The sequence below is a fragment of the Pteropus alecto genome, unplaced genomic scaffold (genome assembly GCF_000325575.1).
Source record: "Pteropus alecto unplaced genomic scaffold, ASM32557v1 scaffold191, whole genome shotgun sequence".
Lineage (NCBI taxonomy): Eukaryota > Metazoa > Chordata > Mammalia > Chiroptera > Pteropodidae > Pteropus > Pteropus alecto.
The window spans coordinates 805091-819590 of record NW_006434181.1 but is presented as its reverse complement, the minus strand read 5'-3'; the positions used below and the strand labels follow the sequence as shown (position 1 = coordinate 819590).

General features: G+C 37.7%; 1 pseudogene; it reads left to right on the top strand.

Annotated features, from left to right (window-relative positions):
- Window positions 1-11488, top strand: part of LOC102880918 — a 93408-nt pseudogene extending 81920 nt beyond the window's left edge.
- Window positions 11489-14500: the final 3012 nt, after the last annotated feature.

Sequence of the window (14500 nt, the reverse complement as noted above, 5' to 3'; positions counted from 1 at the left end):
GCAGGAATGTGCTTTCAGTTGGAGTAAGGCTTCAGCCTGACCACACCAGAAGTTCTGGGGCATAAATGGCATGACAGAGTTAGTCCCTTCTTGAGGCAAGAGATTGACCTTTGTCCCTGTATCAGTTAGGCATTGCCTCGGGGTTCCTTGTGAAGATGGCTGTAATCAGAAGAGGATAAATCTGAATGCAGCATGGAAGGGGCAGCTGTGAGCTTTCAGCAATCAATACACAGGAGGCTGGTGCAGTGGATCTGTAAAGGAGGCCTGGGGCAGGGCCCTAAAAAATTCACTACAACATCCAAACTGAGTTTATTACCTCTCTTTTGGACTGATCTTGCATTTTTGATAGTGCTAGCACCCTCCTCCAGGCCCTGCCCTAACTCCCTCCGACCACCACCACCAGCTCTCCTCCTATCACTCCCAACAACCTTAGGTGAGGAGTTCTTTGCACAGAGGGAAGCCCCAGCAGAGACTTGGCGGCCAGAACTCCCAGCAGCTGGGGAAGGAGTGCGTGGAACTCAAAGGGCGTCTGAGTGTGCACCATTAACATACACTCCATATAGATATTATTCCCATTTTACAGAGTAGGAAACGAAGTCCGGAGAAGTTAAAAAACATGTCTAAGGTCACACAGTTACTGAACACAGAACTATGACAGATACCAAAAAATAGAATTTCTGAGTCATATGCAGTGGAGTAGTGGAAACTATTTAACATTCTCCAGGGAAATAAGTGGCCTAATTTGTGGTCTTGCTAATTTCCACAGCCAATTGCAAAGGATGTGATGTTACTGAGTGCAGACTTGGGAAGAATTGCACACCATGTCTAGTATTTCCAACATTCAGATACAATAGACAAGTAACTTCAAGAACATAGATAACTGTAAAATGTAGAAAAGTCAAATAGGAAGTGATAAGTTTTCGGCATTCATTATGTTATTTTTATATATTATTTAGTTATAAGTTTATGCAATTTAATTTTAATAATGATGTGTTTAACAAATGGCTCATAAATTTCCTGTGAATTTTACAATCAATTCTTGTGAGTGGGTACAGCCAGCTCCAGCACACCGATGGACAGCTAAATTTTATTGGGAAGCAATCCTTCTAAAGTTCAAATAGGGTCCTGTGTCTCCCTCACTAAATTACTGTCAGTGGCTCCCCAGTGCCTCTGGAGAAAGTCCAGAATCAACTTACTTCTCCAACCTATACCTTTGTTTCCCCTGATTCTTCTACTGCCAGTCTGTGACCCAAAACCCATTCCTATGTTTATTTTGGTCCTCCTGTCCTGCTTTCAATGCCTTCTCTCCTTCTTTGAGGTCCAGAGTGGTCCTACATCCCTAAGCATGCCTCTAATTCAGGGAGCACTCCCTTTTCTGAACATCTGCAGATTAATTATTCCCCACCCCCATTGATCTCTTATTGGTGAGGGTCACATTAACTTCTATTACAAATTAAAGTTGAAATCATAGTAGCTTAACCTGATAGAAGTTTGGTTTCTAATGAGAGGCCACAGCTGGGGTGGGGGAGAGGCTCTGTTTCATGTTATCATTTGGAGGTCCGAGCTGACAGGCTCAACCTTCTTCCACAGAGACTTTCCAAGGTCATCCCAGGGCATCGATGTCCAGTTGCACAGAGGGCGTGGGGGAATCTTACATCACTTCTGCCCGCAGTCTCTTGCCTGGTACTTACTCACGTGACCTATCTAACTACAAGGAAGGCTTCCATGAGAGGTCCTTGTTTAGAAAATGGCTGCTAGGCTCTGTTTTTAAATTTGAGCACAGTTAGCCATCAGAAGCCCTCCTTAGTAGGTATCTCCTTTCTCAGGGTCCACATACTTAATAACAACCACCACCATCTCACTCATCACCATTGGAGAGTGCTAAGGAACTAACTCGTTATTTTGAAAACTGGTAAATAAAAAGAAAGAAGCAAGCATTCATCCTGTCCTTTATATGTGAGTTGCCCCATGGTGCAATCAAATAGTTAATGTATCTCGACAAAAGTATTTCAGCTAAGGAATGATAGAATTAGAATACTATCATTGTGCAATTGCTAATGAAATAGTAGATCTGGGCGACTGTCATTAATGGCTGCTAACACCACATAAGGTGAGACAAGCAGATATTATGTGCCCCTCATAGAAGTAGACAGCACCAACCTATGAGTCTTGCCCGCCCCCCCCATCTCCTGCCCCCCAAAAATCAAACCTGAATCTAATTGGGATCTAACAGGAAATAGGGAAATCAAGGGAACTTGTTTAAAATAATAATTTTAAAAAACACCACAGGGATGCAAATTAGCAAAATTCAACAAGTAAACTACAGGAAACAAAAGGGTTGTGGCATGGATTAAAAGAAATCTAAGAAATTTATCAACTCACTGCAATATGGAAATCTTATCTGGATCTTAGTTCAAACAAAGAAAAATAAGCTATAAAATAAGAATTATGAGAGAATCAGAGATATTTGAGCTCTGACTAAATATTTTATATTATTAAATAATTACTATTAATTTTTAAGAGTAATTAGTAAAAAGCTGTTATCTTCTGTGATTATATATTGAAATATTTACAGATAATAAGAAATATTATGCTTGGAATTTGCTTCAAAATAATACAGGGGAGGGGTTTGGGTAATTGTTAAAGCGGGCTAAGGGTACAGAGTAGGGTTAGTTTCCTATTGCTGCTCCAACAAATCACCACAAACCTACTGGCTTAAAACTATAGGAGTTTGTTATCTTGGAGTTTTGTAGGTTAAAAGTTTGATACAGGTCTCACTGGACTAAAATCAAAGTGTCCCAGGGCTGTGCTCCTTCTGGATGCTGTAGGGCAGAATCATTTCCAGCTTCCAGAGGTTGCCTGCAGTCTTTGGCTTGTGGCCCCTTCCTCTATCTTCAAAGCCAGCAATGTTGCATCTCTCTGACCCTTCTTCTGTAGTTATATCTCTCTCTGACTGTAGCCATAAAAGGCTCTCTTCTTTTAAGGATTTATGTGATTATGCTGGGCTCATCTGGATAATCCAGAATGATTCCTTCGTTTCAAAGTCCTTAACCTTAATCATATCTGCAAAATCTCTTTTGCCATGTGAGGTAACATATTCCCAGGTTCTGGGATTAAGATGTAGACATCTTACTATGGAGGGTCATTATGTTACCATATCTACTTTTGTGTGTATTTGAAATTTTTCACAGTGATAAGTTAAAAGTGTTTGCCTAAATGTTGCTGTCTGGATACTGTTTTAGAAAGGGTGGTCAGGCATCTCTCCAAAGCAATGACACCTGAGCTAAGATATGATTCATGACGAGTACTCCATAAATGGCTCCTGTAGCTCCAGTGAGGAGCATCGGGGAGCATGTATGTCTAGAGGACAGCAAGACCACCATTATTTCATCGTCTCATCTTCAGGGTCAATCCAGGAGCCCTATGTAACCTCTGTGGTCTGAGAAATGAGGTTCAGGAGCCCTCTTCCTGTTTGCAGCTTCTCAGCTCACTTTATCTGGCAGAATGAGGGCTAACAGTTGCTAACCAGTTTAAGCCTTCACTCTCAGATCAGGGGGCTGTGTTCTGTGCACTACTGGAGCCAATCTGCTGTGGACTTTGCTGAGACAGACAGAGTCTCCCCACCCCAAGCTTCACTCTCTGACCAGAAGTGGTCTCAGGCAGGGTCTCAAGCATCAAAGGTCATTACAAAATATGTATTTTGCAACATCTTTACTATAAATGATTTCCTAGAGCACAATTTTAGACACTTTATATCAACTCATTTAATCTTCACCAGCGCCCTGTGAAGTAGGTAGTAGAGCCCACCACTTCTGGATGGCCTATCAGCCAGTGTTCAGCTAGAGTGGCAGAACCAGTGAGAGATCAATTGTAAGAGATTTACTGCAAGGAATTGGCTTATGTGATGTAGGGGCTGGCTAGGCTAGTCCAAAATCCTTAGGGCAGGTGGTCAGGCAGTACATGCTGAAACTGCTATCCACAGGTGGAACTTCTACTAAAAAGCCACAGTTCTGCTCTTAAAGCCTTTCATCTGATTGAATCAGGCCCACCTCAATATTCTAGGATAATCTCATTTTTTTAGAAGTCAACCGATTATATACTACTTTAATCTCAACTATGAAATACCTTCACAACAACATCTAGATTTGTATTTGATTGAATAACTGAGACTGTAGTTTACCAAGTTGACACATAAAACTACCATCACAGAGGGGGAAACTGAAGCATGGAGTGGTAAGATGACTTGGCTGAGGTCTCATAGTGAGTAAATGGCAGAACCAGGACTTGAACCAAAGGATCTGGAGTCCATCATCAACACATTTCTGCATTCCTTCTCTTAGCCAGATGCTGATCATGAAGTTAACCCTGCCCCTTTGAAGCTGCCTTACTCTGTCTTGTTACATGGGGACTGATCCGTGTGCTGGAGTTGGAAGTATGCCAGACTTAAGTTGTGGGGGCTTGGGTCAGCTGATGTCATAGCTAGGAGCACCGGTTCTGCAGCAAGACTCTCTAGATTCACACTCTGGCTCTGCTCTTAGTAGTTGTCTGATATTATTGGGCAGATTTCTTCATGTCTCTGTGCCTCAGTTTCTTGATCTGAAAATATACATAAAATAGTATCTGACTCATAGGGTATTGTGGGGGTTAAATGAGACCATAGAGATAAGATACTCAAAATAAAAAGCAGTCAATGAATGTCAGTTCTTAAATTTTGGTTCAACAGCACACTGTATGCCCCACCCCCAGCTGCCTGGGCCCTCAACCCCAGGGCCTCCTTAAAGATGCCTGCCTCTCAGCCTTGTAAACCTTTGGCCCATCAGGAACCTGTTGACATTTTTCCATGGCAGTGGAGGCAGCTACTCCAGCATAGCAGCTTCCTGGAGACATATGGCTTATGACACTGCACTGCACAGAGTTGTGTGCTGGCAGAGAGCGGCACAGAAGCCTGGCCCAGGCCCATGACCACTCCTGGGATCAGCAGGTGCTCCAAGCACAAGGAAAGTCTGAGATGGAGAAGTTCTATGGCAGAGAAGGCAGGCTTCAGGAGGTGGGACTGGCCAGGGAACCACGGGTACATCAGGGATGGGTTTCTACCCAAGTGTGCATGAGCAGCTGGGTGAGAGCCCCAGGCCAGGGAGTAGGGTAGAGTGGGATCTAGCAGCCTTTGCTAAGGGAAGGAGGAGCAGCCAGGCCTCAACCTCCCACCCCTAAGCTTTGAAGTCCTGAAATCAAGGTGTTGGCAGGCTGGTTCCTTTGGAAGCTCTGAAAAAAGAATTTATTTCTCAGGCTTTTTCAACTTCTAGTAGTCACCTATATTCCTTGGTTCATAACCCCATCCTTCATCTTCACTCCAGTCACTGCTTCTAGCATCACATGGCCTTTTTCTCTGGCTTTGACCCCTTCTGCCTCCCACTTATAAGGAACCATATGATTACATTACGTCCATCCAAATAGTCTAGGATTATCCTCCCATCTCAAGACCCTTAACTTAATCATACCCATAGAGCCCATTTTGCCATGTAAGGTAACATATTTACAGGTTCTGGGGATTAGGGTGCGGACATCTGTGTGGGGACCATTACTCTGCCTTCTGCAATTGCTGAGTAATAGTTTATTGTATGCTTGAACCAGTGTGTTGATCCATTTGCCAGTTGAAGGATAAGAGCATGTATTTAGATTTTCCAGTATACTAACTTTTCTCCCAGCAGAAACTGAAAAAAACATACTGCACCTTAAGATGAACTAAAAAGAATTTTTAAGGAAAACTTCTTTATTAGGTTGTTTTAATCTTAATTTTAAAAAATAACTTTATTGAGATATATTTTATATATAATAACATTCTTCCATTTTAGATGTACTGTTTGATGAATTTTGGTAATTGAATCGTTATATATCTTCCACCATAATCAATATCTAAAACAGTTTCATTACCCTAAATATTGTTCTTGGGCCTCATTACAGTAGATCCTTTCTCCAGCCTAGGTAACCACTGATCTGCTTTCTATTACTATATTTTTGCATTTGCTCGAATTTCATGTAAATGGAACCATACAGTGAATAATCTTTTGTGTTTAACTTCTTTAATTAGTGTAATATTTTATTTATTTATTGTTTGGCTCTTATTCTTTTTATTTTTTAATTACGGTTGATATTCAATATTACTTTATATTCTTTTCAGATGTACAGCATAGTGGTTAGACATTTATATAATCTACAAAGTGATCCCTCCAATTACTCTAGAACCCACCTGGAACTATACATAGTTGTTACAATATTATTGACTATATTCCCTGTGCTGTACTTCCCATCCCAATGACTGTTTTGTAATTACCAGCTTGTCTTTTCAATCCTTTACCCAGCCTCACACCACCCTCCCATCTGACAACCATCAGTTGGTTTTCTGTATCTATGAGTATGTTTCTGTTGTGTTAGTTTATTTTGTTCTTTAGATTCCACATATAAGTAAAATCATATGGTATTTTTCTCTCTCTGTCTTATTTCACTTAGCATAATACCCTCTAGGTCCATCCAAGCTATTGCAAAGAGCAAGGTTTCATTCCTTTATATGGTTTAGTAAGATTCCATTGTGTGTGTGAGTGTGTGTGTGTGTGTGCGCGCGCGCACACGTGCCTGCCATCTCTTCTTTATACAATTGTCTACTGATGGGCACTTAGATTGCTTCCATATCTTTGCTATTGTAAATAGCACTGCAGTGAACATGGAGGTGTATAAATCTTTATGAATTAGTCTTTCGGTTCTCTTCAGATAAATACCCAGAAGTGCAATTGCTGGGTCAAAAGGTAGTTCTATTTTTCATTTTTTGAGGAACCTCTAAACTGTTTTCCATAGTGGCTGCACCAATTTGCAATCCCACCAAAAGTGTACAAAGATTCCCTTTTCTCCACTTCCTTGCCAACACTTGTTTTTTAGATTATTGACAATAGCCAATCTGACAGGTGTGAGATGATATCTCATTGTGGTTTTAATTTGTATTTCTCTGTTGATGAGTGACATTGAGCATCTTTTAATATGTCTATTGGCCATCTGTATATACTCTTTGGAGAAATGTTTATTAAGGTCCTCTGGCCATATTTTAATTGAATTATTTGTTTGTTTGTTTGGTGTTGAGTTTTATGAGTTCTGTATAAATTTTGGATAGTAACCCCTTATTAGATGTATTATTAGCAAATATCTTCTCCCATTTAGTAAGTTATCTTTCATGTTGTTAACGATTTCCTTCACCATGCAAAACCTTTTTAGTATGACGTAGTCTCATTTATATGTATTTTTCTTTTGTTTCCCTTGCTTGAGGTGACATATCAGAAAAATTATTACTAAGAGCAATGTCAGGGAGTTTACTGCCTATGTTTCCTTCTAGGAGTTTTATAGTTTCAGGTCCTACATTTAAGTCTTTAATCCATTTTGAGTTTATTCTTGTACATGGTGTAAGAAGGTGGTCTAGTTTCATTTTTTTTTTTTTTTTGCACATATCTGTCCAGTTTTCCCAACACCATTGACTGAATAGACTCATTGTATATTTTTGTCTCCTTTGTCATAAATTAATTGATGATAAAGGTGTGGGTTTATTTCTAGGCTGTCTATTCTGATCCATTGATTGATGCATCTGTTTTTATGCCAATAACATGCTGTTTTGATTACTGTAGACTTGTAGTATAGTTTGATGTCAGGTAACATGATACCTCCAACTTTTTTCTTCTTTTTCAAGATTGTTTTGGCTACTTGAGTTCTTTTGTGCTTCCATATAAATTTTAGGATTATTTGTTCAAGTACTGTGAAAAGTGTCATTGGTATTTTGATAAGGATTTTATTAAATTTATATATTTTGGGTAGTGTGGACATTTTAGTTATTTTAATTCTTCCTATCCACAAGCACAATATATGCTTTCATTTTTTGGTATCTTCTTCAAACTCTCTACTCAATGATTTATTTTCCAAGTATAGTCTTTTGACTCATCGGTTAAATTTATTCTGAAGTATTTTATTTTATTTTTTAACGCAATGGTAAGTGGGATTATTTTCTTAAATTTTCTTTTTGATAGTTCATTATTGATGTATAAAATGCAACCAATTTCTGAATATTAATTTTGCATCTTGCTACTTTACTAATTTATTTATCACTTCTAATTTTTTTTGGCAGAATCTTTTGGGTTCCCTATATGTAGCGTCATGTCATTGACAAATAATGACAGTTTTACTTCTTCCTTTCCAATTCGTATGCTTGTTATTTCTTTTTTGTTTGATTGTTGAATAAAAGTGGTGAAAGTAGACATCCTTGTCTTGTTTCTGATCTTAAGGAAAACACTTTTAGCTTTTCCTCATTTAGTATATTAGCTGTGGGTTTGCCATATACAGCCTTTATTATATTGAGGTATGTTACCTCTATTCCCACTTTGCTGAAAGATTTTATCATAAATGCATGCTGGATTTTTGTCAAACACTTTTTTCTGCATCTGTTGATATTATCGCATGATTTTTATCCTTCATTTTGTTTATGCGGTGTAGCACATTAATTGCTTCATGGATGTTAAAACGATCTTGCATCCTGGGAAGAAATCCCACTTGATCATGGTGTACAATCTTTCTAATGTATTGTTGCATTCAATTTGCTTCTATTTTGTTGAGGATTTTTGCATCTATGCTCACCAGGGATATTGGCTTATATTATTCTTATGTTGTAATGTCATTGTCTGGCTTTGGAATCAGGGTAACTTTGGTCTCATAAACCTACTCTCCTCTTTTGAATCTACCCTCCTTTCCAATTTTTTGGAATGATTTGAGAAAGATAGGTGTTAATTTTTCTTTGAATGTTTGGTAAAATTCATCTGAGAAGCCATCTGGTTCAGAACTTTTGTTTGTTGGAAGTTTTTTTTATTGCAGATTCAATATTGTTAGTAGTATTCAGTCTGTTCAGATTTTCTGTTTCTTCTTGAGTAGGTCTAGGAATAGTGTAGGTTTCTAGGAATGTATCCATTTCTTCCAGATTGTCCAATTTGTTGGCATCCAATTGTTCATAGTATTTGCCTATAATCCTTTGTATTTTTGTGTTTGTCACTTTTCCTCTTTCATTTCTATTTCATTCCTATTTATTTAGGCCCTTTTTCTTGATGAGTCTGGTTAAAAGTCTATCAATTTTGTTTATATTTTCAAAAAATCAGCTCTTGGTTTTATTGATCTTTTGCATTGTTTATTTAGATTCTATTTCATTTATTTCCACTTGTATAAAGAAAAGATGGTGCGCGCGCGTGCGTGCACACACACACACACACACACACACACACACACACACGCAAAGCCCTTCTACTCAGTTGGGGCTTTGTTTGCTCCTCTTTTTCTAGTTTCTTTAGGTGTAAGGTTAGGTTGTTTATTTGAGATTATTCATGTTTCTTGAGGTAGGCCTGTATTACTATAAATTTCCATCTTAGAACTACTTTCACTGTGTCCCATTGATTTGGGGTCATTGTGCTTTCATTTTCATTTGTCTCAAGGTATATTTTGATGTCTTCCTTGATGTCATTGTTAGGCCATTTGGTGTTTAGTAGCATGTTATTAAGCCTCCATATGTTTGTGTGTTTTTCAGTGTTTTTTCTTGTAATTGATTTCTAGTTTCATATTATTTGGTTAGAGAAAAATACCTGATATGATCTCAATCTTCTTAAATTTATTGAGACTTGTTTTGTGGCCTAACATGTAGTCTATTTTGGAAAATGTTCCATGTGCACTTGAAAAGAATATATTCTGCTGCTTTTGGGCAAAATACTCCAAAAATATTGATTAAATTAGTCTGATCTAATGTGTCATTCAAAGTTACTTTTCCTTGTTGATTTTCTATCTGAAAGATCTATTTATTGATGTCAGTGTGTTATTAAAGTTCCCTACTGTGACACTATTACTATTGATCTCTCCTTTTATATCTGTCAATATTTGCCTTATATATTTAGGTACTCCTATGTTGGAAGCATAAATGTTTGGTAGGGTTGTCCTCTTGCTGCATTGATCTCTTTATCATTATGCTATAATTTTTGATAGGTACATAGTTATTGTCATTTTATTATTCATATTTGTATTCTTTTTCTCCCCTTCTTCTTAAAGAAGTCCCTTTAACATTTCTTGTAATATTCGTTTGGTGGTAATGAACTACTTTAGCTTTTTCTTGTCTGGGAAGCTCTTTATCTCTCCTTCAATTCTAAATGATAGCCTTGCTGAGTAGAGTAATCTTGGTTGTCGGTCCTTGATCTTTGTCACTTCAAATATTTCATGCCAATCGCTTCTGGCCTGCAAAGTTTCTATTGAAAAATCAGCCAACAGTCTTATGAGAGCTTCTTTGTATGTAAGTAACTTCCTTTTTCTTGCTGCTTTTAAGATTCTTTCTTCATCTTTAACTTTTGCCATTTTAATTATGATGTATTTTGCTGTGGACCTGTTTGGGTTCATCTCTGCACTTTCTGGACTTGTATGTTTATTTCTTTTGCCATAGCAGAAAGGGAGGTTTTCTGTCATTATTTCTTCAAATAGGTTTTCAATTTTCTGCTCTTTCTCTTCTCCTTCTGGCATCCGTATGATGCAAATGTTTGTATGCTTAGTGTTGTCCCAGAGGCCCTTTAAACTATCCTCACTTTTTTGGATTCTTTTTCTTTTTGCTGTTTCAATTAGATGTTTTCTGTTGTCCTCCAAATTACTGACATAGAGTGGTTGACTGTATAAGAAAACATGACCCATACACATGCTGTCTACAAGAGACTCACTCCAGATTGAAAGGCATGCACAGACTGGAAGTAAAGGGATGAAAAAAGATATCTCATGCAAATGACAATGATACAAAAGCTGGGGTAGCAAATTTTATATCTGACAAAATAGTTTTTAAAACAAAAACTATGATAAGAGACAAAGAAGGACACAGCAATTCTACTTCTGGGTATTTATTCAAAGAAACTCAAAACACTAATTTGAAAAGCTATATGCATCCCTATGTTTATTGCAGCATTATTAACAATAGGCAAGATATGGAAACCAATGTGTCCATCAATAAACAAATGGATAATGAAGATGTGGTACCTATATACAATGAAATATTACTCAGCCATGAAAAAGAATGAAATCTTGTCACTTGTGACAACATATGGGTATTTTTCTAAATGAAAGAGAAAGACAAATACCATATAATTTCACTATATATGGAATCTGAAAAACAAAATAAATCAACAAACAAAACAAGAATAAACTTATACATTTCCTTAGCTTTGGTCCCTCCTCCTTCTGCAGGGTTTCCAACAGGGCCACGTTGGGACAGAGCATCTGGAAGTTCACAACCTCAGTGGTCCATAGGAGCCACTATGAGGAGGGCCTAGGGAATAATTTGCCATTTTCAGTGGAACATAAATGGCGGTTGCTAGCTATGATGACTTTGTACTTTAGATCTGGATTTGCTGCACCTTTCTTTATAGTAAGACCCCAGCTGCTTAAGAAATAAAGATGTTTTAGTTAATCCATGAAACAGATGTGAAGAGCATTTAAAGAGGTGTAGTCCCTTTGAAAAATGGATCAAACTGTTGAACTCAACATACTAGATATGTTTGTAAATAAACTGATGGCATGAATCCTTAAAAAAAAAAGAAAGAAAGAAACTCATAGATACAGAGAACATTCTGATGGTTGCCAGATTGGAGGGGAGTCAAACGTTTGGGTAAAAAGAGGGAAGAAATTAAAATGTGCAAATTGCCAGCTATAGAAACACTCATGGGATGTAAAGTACAGCATAGGGAATATAGTCAATAATATTGTAATGATTATGTATGCTGTCCCATGAGTACTAGATTTATTGGGGTGATCACTTAATAAGTTATATAAATGTCTGATCACTATGTTATACACTTGAAACTAATATAATATTGTATGTTTAACTATAATAGACATATAAAAATTATTTATAACATAAAACCTTCCCACAGAGAAAACATTTAAGGAAAAAATATATAAACATTACACAAATTATTTAAGAAAATAGAAGTGGAAGGAACATTTATCAATTACTTTTATGAGGCAAGTATTGCCCTAATACCCAAAACAGATAAAAACATTATGAGAGAGAGGTCCAAGATGGCAGCAGAATAGAAATATGCTGAACTCTCCCCCTCCCACAAGCACACTGAAATATACATCTACATAAAGAGCAATTACTCTTGCTAAAGATTGATTGAATATCTTCTAAACATCAAACTAGAGGAGGAGACCAAGTTGAGAGACTGGGAAAACTCTCCTGGAGCTCTTCTGGATCTGTGGGTACCCTCTAGGATTGGAGGTGCTGTGAGTGAAATTGTTTATGTCACTTTCCCCCTCAATAGGGTGAGCAGTAGCTCTATCCAGGTGTTTTGGCCTCTGAGATTGCCGTAGTGCATTCCTAGCCACACTGCCTGGAGCCCATTTTGGCTTCGAACAAAGGGAGCAAACAGGGTTAACAGGGCATAACCATGTGCACCTGGCTTTCTTGTCTGAATCCACTCTAGCCCAGCAGGCCAGTGTCTCAGGCATCATAAGCACCTGCCTGGCTCCAACTGGTCTGCCAAAACTACTCAGCACACACAGCCTATGCAGATGTTGCTTCTACATAAGACCACTTTCTGCACAACAACTAAGAGAGAGAGACTACATAGAGAATACTGGGGAGACATGAGAGCTCTCTAAAAATGAGGAATTCCCCTGGGTTGGAGGTACTGGTGGGTGCCATTGTATATTTTCTCCACCTTCATAGGGCACTCTGACTTGCTTGCAAAGGTAGTCTGAGCATGTTCCTGGGCTTCTAACAAAGAGAGCAAGCAAGATCAACAGGGCATTATTACACACGCCTGGCCTCCCCACCCAAAGCCTCTCCAGCCCAGTAGGCCAGTGCTCTGGATGCCACTTGGCTCTGACTGGCCTGCCAAAACCATCTATAACACATAGCCTACACAGAGGTTGCTTCTACATAAAACCCCTTTTTTAAGCCTGGCAGAGATAGCTATTTCATCTAATCCAAATAAACAAACATAGAAAGTCAAACAAAATGAAAAGACAAAAGAATATCTCTCAAATGAAGGTACAAGTAAAATCCCAGAAGGGGAAAACCCCTAATGAAACATAGTAATTTGCTTGATAAATAAAAGGAACTTTCATAAGGATGTTCACCAAATTTGATAGTGGAATAGAGGAACTTAGGGAGAACTTCAACAAAGAGTTGGAAAGTATAATGAAGAACCAAGCAGAGCTGAGAATGCAATAACTGAAACAGAAAATACACTAGGAGGAATCAGCAGCAGGTTAGCTAATACATAACAGATCAACAAACTGGAAGACAGACTAGTGGAAATTAATCAGGACAGCAAAAAAAAATTTTTTTTAATTGAGATTGTTTAAGGGACCTTGGGGACAACATCAAGTGCACAAACAGTATAGGGATCCAGAAGGAGAAGAAAGAGAGATAGAAACAGAAACTTTATTTGAAGAAATAATGGCTGAAAAGTTTCCTAACTTGGGAAAGGACACATACATCTAGGTCCTGGAATCACAGAGAGTTCCAAACAAGATGAACTCAAAGACACCCACACCAAGAATATTGTCATTAAAATGGCAAAAGTTAAAGAGACAATTTTGAAGGCAGCAACAGGAAAACAACTAGTTATCTACAAAGGAAAGTCCAAAAGTTATCAGCTGATTTCTCATAAGCAACTTACAAGCCAGAAGGTAGTGAGGCAACATTTTTAAAGTGCCGGGGAAAAAAAACCCTACGACCTAGAATAATTTGCTAGCCAAAGTTATCATTCAGAATTGAAGGAGAGATAACGAGTATCCTGGATAGGAAAAACTAAAGGAGTTCATCATCACTAAACCAGTTTTACGAAAAAACATTAGAATCTTCTTTAAGCGGAAAAGTGAAGGCCATAACCAGAATAAGAAAATGTAAAGAAATTAAAAAAAAAAATCACAGGTAAAGCCAAATATTTGATAAACAGTGAATCAGACATTTAAAAAGCTACTACAAGAGTCAAAATACAAAAGTATGAACATCAAAATACAAAAATAGAAGATACACAAAACAAAAAATTTAAAATATGACATAAAAAACATAAAGCATGAATGGGGGAATAAAAATACTGTCCTTTTAGAATAGATTGGAACTTAAATGCATATCAGCTTCAAATAGACCATTGTGGATATAGAATAACATAAATGAACCTCATGGTAACCGCAAACCAAAAAACCTGCAAAAGATACATAAAGAACAAAGAGAAAGAAACCCATACAAAACACTAAAGAATACCAGCAAACTACAAGGGAAGAGATCAAGAGAAGAAAGAAACAGAGGAGAACTAAAAGAACAACCAAAAAAACAATTAACAAAATGGCAATAAGTACATACTTACCAATAATTACTTCAAACGTAAATAGATTAAATGCTCCAACAAGAAGACACAGGGTGGCTGAATGGATTTAAATTGTGACCCATCTA